Source organism: Leptodactylus fuscus, unplaced genomic scaffold, assembly GCF_031893055.1.
Source record: "Leptodactylus fuscus isolate aLepFus1 unplaced genomic scaffold, aLepFus1.hap2 HAP2_SCAFFOLD_123, whole genome shotgun sequence".
NCBI lineage: Eukaryota > Metazoa > Chordata > Amphibia > Anura > Leptodactylidae > Leptodactylus > Leptodactylus fuscus.
In genome coordinates, this window is record NW_027440066.1 from 160,045 (window position 1) to 166,210 (window position 6,166).

A 6,166-nucleotide genomic window follows, 5' to 3' on the forward strand; every position below is an offset into this window, starting at 1 on the left:
TTTTTTTTTTTTTTTTTTTTTTTTTTTTTTTTTTTTTTTTTTTTTCCATATCTCTCAGATATGGATTGGTACTGGGCAAATACTTTATCAGTCCAATCCATTCATCATGCAGATTTGGGTTATTTCCGCAATTTTAATTTTAACAGAGTTTACAGAAAGGAAAACACAAACAAATCAAGTTAACAGACTTCTCCATTTGGAGAACTTCCAGAACCCTTCCGCATCCAGGTTTTTACTTGCGTCCACCTGATAGTGAAAATAAAGCTTTTCCAAGACCATATTACGACAATCAGTTATGCTCAATTCCTCTTTTTTAAACACGTAAATATTTCTGCTATTCCACAGAACCTCTTTTACACAGGACAAAAAGATCCATAGAACCCGTGCTTTGACGCTTCTTAGTTTCACCAACCCATACATCACAAACTCTCCCGACAAACATTCCAACCCAGTCATTTCCTTACATACACCGTTCACACTCTTCCATACTTGCCTCGCATACTGACATCCCCAAAAAAGATGGTGGACGTCCTCCTCACCAGCACATCCGGTTCTGGGACAGTTTGCGGAAGTCGCCAGGCCCCTCCTATGTTGAGAGCACCTGACCGGCAAAACATTTTGAGCCGATAACCACATTACGTCTTTCTGCGCATTTGATATGTCATATTTATATATTTTATCCCACACTTCCTTTGCTTTTGCGGAAGTTAGGCCAAGTATGGGACACTGTACCTGGTTGGTACACAATTTTGAAAGACTTTTTTTGTCAGACACAAATCTAACCATAGGGATATGTTCCAACTGGTGTTTTTTAAGGAAGTCTGCAGCATATGTGTACTGCTTAGGGCAGTGAAAGGCATATGGGCAATTTTTATAATCAATAGGCCAGTTTAAGTGCCTTACTACTGTACCGGCCAAGTACCTTACCATGCATGCAGCTTTGGTCTTTTTCTGCAATGAAAGTACAAAAAATTTTACATAGTTTAAACCAATAAACACAGAGAGGTCTGGGAAGTTTTGTCCCCCCAGCCTCCTAGATTTGCATAGAACCTCCCGTCTAGCTTTCTCCACCGTACTGCCCCAGAAAAAAATAAACAACAATCTGCATGTCTTTTTGAGAAACATATCATTCGGTGGGAAGACAGTAGCCACGAACAGGATCATAGGGAGAATTATACTTTTAATTACAAGCAACTTGCCTGTGAATGTGAGCTCCCGTAGCCTCCAGAAGCTGAATTTGCTTTGAATTTTTGACTGGAGTTCCTCCCAATTCTTTAACCCCTTAAGGTCCTCACTGTATTTAATACCAAGGATTTTGATATCCCCGGACACCTTTTGCATGTCAGGGTCAGTGATGTTTGTATTGAAGAAAAAAGGCTTGAATTCACTTTTTTGCCAGTTAATTTTGAAACCAGTACCCACACAAAATAAACTTACACACAACTTCGCTCTCTGCACATCACACATATTCTCACACAACACACACACATCATCCATGTACGCTAGAACCTTTATTGCACACCCCTTGGAGCCTGGAATAAAAACGCCTTTGATTACTTTGTCAGCGCGTATCATGGACAGTAGCGGTTCTATGGCGCAGACAAATAACATGGGGGACAGGGGACAACCCTGCCGCACCCCAGACGCCACCACAAACTCACCACTCACCATCCCATTCACTAACACGCAACTCCTTGCACCTTCATACAGCCCATACAATAAACGCACAAATTTCTCAGGCAAACCCATCCTCTCTAACAATTTAAACAAGTACTCGTGACCCACTCTGTCAAACGCCTTTTCGAAATCAAGCGCGCACACTATCATACCTTTCCCTCGCTCCTTACAGTCCACCAACACATCTCTCATACATACCGTATTCTCATGCATACTTCTCCCCGGGATAGCACAGGTTTGCTCCTCCTGGATGACGTGATGGATTACTTGCCGCAGCCTGTTGCCCAATATTTTGGCGAAGATTTTATAATCTGCGTTAAGCAGCGAGATAGGACGCCAATTCGCTACATTTTTCTTGTCCCCCTTTTTAAAGAGGAGCTTCACCGTGCCTTTTTTCATTGCCGCAGGCATACTCTGTCCCTCAAACAAGCTTACCATCACTCGCACTACTTCCGCACCAATCATATCCCAGTACCATACGTAAAATTCATTTATCAACCCATCACACCCAGGCGCCTTATTCTTACTCAACTTTCTCACCACATCCCCAATCTCACTTACTGTCACATCATCCAACAAAACACCACTCTCACTCTCAGGCACCTTATTCACAACCACATCCAAAAAGTCATCATCCACCCCCAGATCACACACCTTCCTTTCAAACAACCTAGCATAAAAATCACGCACCACACCCAACATCCCTTCACCATTCACTTCAGCCCCATTCACACCATACACACCTTCCATAACATCCTTGCCACTGCACATTTTTTTGAAAAAGTAGGTTGTACACTTTTCATTAAACTCTTTATGCTTTACCCGGGACCTAAATTGAATTTCCTTTCCTTTGTTAATAAACCAGTTGTTTACCAGTTGCTTTTCTCTATTTAAGGCAGCCTGGACATTGTAGCCCAGCTCCTTTATTTTTTGAAGATAAAGCAGTCTCTTGCACTGCCAGTAGTACCTGAGACGCCGTTCTTTGGCGTTTTTACGTCCTTCCCTCTTAAAGAAGGAGGAAATTTTAAACTTTACCCACAACCACCATTCAATAATGTTGGGGAATGAGCTGATTTTTTGTTTCCAGCCGTTGTAGCTGGCTGCGAACCTTTTTTTAACAGCGGGGTTGCGCAATAATCTGGCGTTTAACCGCCACAACCCACGTCCATACTGGACTTGGCCCACCTGAAAGGTGGCGACCATGCAGACATGGTCCGAAAAGCATACACGATCCTGTGTAAGGTTTGTACACTCTACAGTTTTACCAGATGTCAAGAAATAATCAATTCGGGACGCGGTTTTCCCGCTATCCGAGAAATATGTATCACCCGCGTCTTTTACACCACCAACATCTACCAGGTTAAATTCACTCAGTAGAGATTTGAGTTTGTTACCAGTTATATCCGTACCTGATTGCTTGGCACAGCCTCTACTCACTTTGTCATACGTGCAGTTATAGTCACCACACATGATAACTGGAGTCGTACCCTGTAAATAAAAACGTAATTTCTCAAACAATGCTAACCTGTTGTTTTTACAAGTGTGAGCATATGTGTTGATGAGGCGGAAATCCCAACCTAGGTATGAAAGCCCCAGCATGATACACCTGCCAGGTTCAATAACAGAAAAATTTTTAACACAAATATCAGGGTTTTGCAATAATACCCCCACCCCGTCATTTTTGTTGCTGCTTGTGTAAGACCACTTAGCGATACCGTTCCATTCATTCCGTCGCGGCATGCGGTTTAGGCCGCACTCTTGAACGCAAACTATGTCGCACTTTTTAGTGGCCAGGAAGTCCAAGATGGCAGATCTTCTCCCTGCAGCAGAAAAAACCCTCACGTTCTGAGAGCAAATCTTGAGTGAGGCTGGCATTGAAAGAAGATGTTAGTGGGTAACACGGAATTCACACTTGTCAGGTACCTGACCGAAACTGCGTGATGCGTTTTAACTCATCAATTCCTCCCTCCTCCAGGTAACTCGTCCCCACAGATGATGCCGGGGACAACGGAGACACCGGAGCGGCAGGAGAAGCAGGAGAAGCAGGAGAAGCAGGTAATATGGGCAAAAATACAGGCTTTGCTAATTTGGGTATTGCAGAAGCAGAGCTCCCAGCATGCTCTGGGTCGACTTTCTGCTTCTTAGCAGAGGAAACTTCTGGCAGTTTAGACTTTAACCCCCTCACTGCTGCAGCTGGTTTGGCAGCCTGGGTTGGCGGAATGACATCAGATAGTTCCATGGATTCAATAACTTCAGAGGGGCGCACCCCGCTTACACTGGGGGACACCACCTCCTCCACCATCTCCTCCAAGGCAGAGTCCAGAACATCCATTGCGTCCCGTACAGAGGTTAATACAGGGGTCTCGGGTATTACAGTTGGCCCGGGCGGGGTCACAAGCACAGCCTCTGCTACAGCCACGGCCGTAGCCGAGCTGCACGCTTCAGCTGCGCCCATTAACCCCTCCAATGCCGCCGCTTGTACCTCACCCAGTATGTCTGACTCGGCGTAGTCCGGCGGGTCAGTCACAGCCGCAGCGGCGCCCCCAACAGCAGGGGCGCTCACCACACTGGCGTAACTTCGCCGCTCCAGACTCCTGCCCATCCGCCCCTCCATCTCAAGCCGGAATAAGACTTCCTCAGAGGCCTCTGGACACCTCCTGCAGGTATGTCCCGTATCTCCACATATGTCGCATTTACGCACCTCAGTGCACTTGTCAGCTCTATGACCTGTCGCCCCACAGTTCCTACATGCCTCACCCACATCGCAGGATTCCTTTGTGTGGCCAAAACGATGACAAATACGGCAATACTGTGGTTGGCCGGGATAACTCAAAAACCCCCTCTCTCCAGCTAATGTAAAGTTTGCTGGAGGGTGCATAACTCCACCAATTCCGCTTGGGTCCGGTTTGAATTTAACCCAATACTTGGAAAATCCAGTGTAAACCCCTCTATAGTTTTTCTGGTCCACTGCCCCCCTTACAGAGGAGCAGTAGTGCCCCAGAAATGCTTTAACCAACTTTCTCTCCAAATATGGGTTATACATATGTACAGTCACAACCTTTTCAAATTGAGAGAACAGAGGGATCACAGTAAAGTCTTGCAAATAAGCATGGTTGGCAAACTTTTTGGTGTTCTCAAAGGTATTAAGGCAGAGTCCACCTTCATAAAATGACACGTCAAAAGTCTTTATGTGGTTAAATTGCTGGATGCAATAAACTTGCTTAACATCAACCTGCAACAATTCCTCCAGTACCTTTTCAATGAAGTGTTTCAAACCTGCTTCTCCAGTGATGCTTTTTTGACAGACGAACCTGATGGTATGGCGTTCCGATGTCATGGTTTCCTATGGAAAAAATGCCCTTGGCACGAAAATGGCTCCGGTCCTTTCCAGAAGGCTAGGGCGGACCCCCGATCACACCGGCTCTCCCACCCAGACCAAGCTATGACACTTGGTCTTAGGCATAAGGCCGAGAAGCGATGGCAAGCGCTCGGCACCTGTTCTGGCGCCCTTCCGTGTTCACTGTGCACCGCTCAAGGTGTGCACCATGCTGCTGCAGCCCTATTTTGGTTTTTTTTTTGTTTTTTTTTCCTTTCCCTTAATGAAGTAGAAATCAATTAGCTTGTGCAGGTTTTCCCTACCTGCCACCAAAAGTGAAAAAAAAGAAAAGAAAAACTTTTGTGCAAGGCAAAGTGACATGTGCAAATGTTATCTTGTGACGCCAGCGGATTTTGCCGAATTTTGCGAATCTGCATAAACCACTCCCACCGTTTGACCACACCCATTCAAGTGTCCGGTCAAGTGCAAGTTCAGAAATAAATTTATGCCCAAAAATTTTAAAAGAATTCAATGCATTTAAAATTGAATAAAATGGCAGCAAATCAGACACTTTGCAGCAGTAATGTCATTTGCAATCAATCAATCAATCAATCAATCAAAGAAAATAATTAATGAAGTACCTTTCAGGTAGAGTCAGTCACAGCATCAGGCCACGTCCAACTGTCAATTTTCTCTTTGCTAGCTTGCCAGGTGCAGCAATCTTCTCTGTTGGTCGGTCAGTCCTCTGTCTCTTTCTTTCAACTGAATTGGAAAGGGGTGCACCGATCCTGGAAGTAATGCAATACCAGGTCAATGCGTGGAGTGGACAGAGCAAGCTCCGATTCCAGCTCCCTGTTCTAAAAATCCATTTAATATATGGTCCCCAGATAGGGGACGTATCAGATATTAAACTGATAAGAACAGATACGGTTTAACAATCGACTTTATTTATGAAACATAACATACATTATAAACCGTTTTTTTATACGAAAGTAGAAAAACAAAATAAAAACAGTTGAAATATACATATTTAACACAACATGATTCCAATCTTGGGAAACAAAAATAATTTGGCTTTGCCAAGATACAGAAAAACCAATAAGTATACAGCTGAAATTACAAAAATATATACGCTCCCATTTTTGGGAAAACCCATGATAATTAGCTAAATTT

General features: G+C 44.2%; 1 non-coding gene across 1 annotated transcript; it reads right to left on the bottom strand.

Annotated features, from left to right (window-relative positions):
* Nucleotides 1–5,765: 5,765 nt before the first annotated feature.
* On the bottom strand, nt 5,766–5,961 carry LOC142186903 (U2 spliceosomal RNA). Its single transcript, XR_012712381.1, has one exon. It is a non-coding gene; the product is annotated as a U2 spliceosomal RNA (small nuclear RNA).
* Nucleotides 5,962–6,166: the final 205 nt, after the last annotated feature.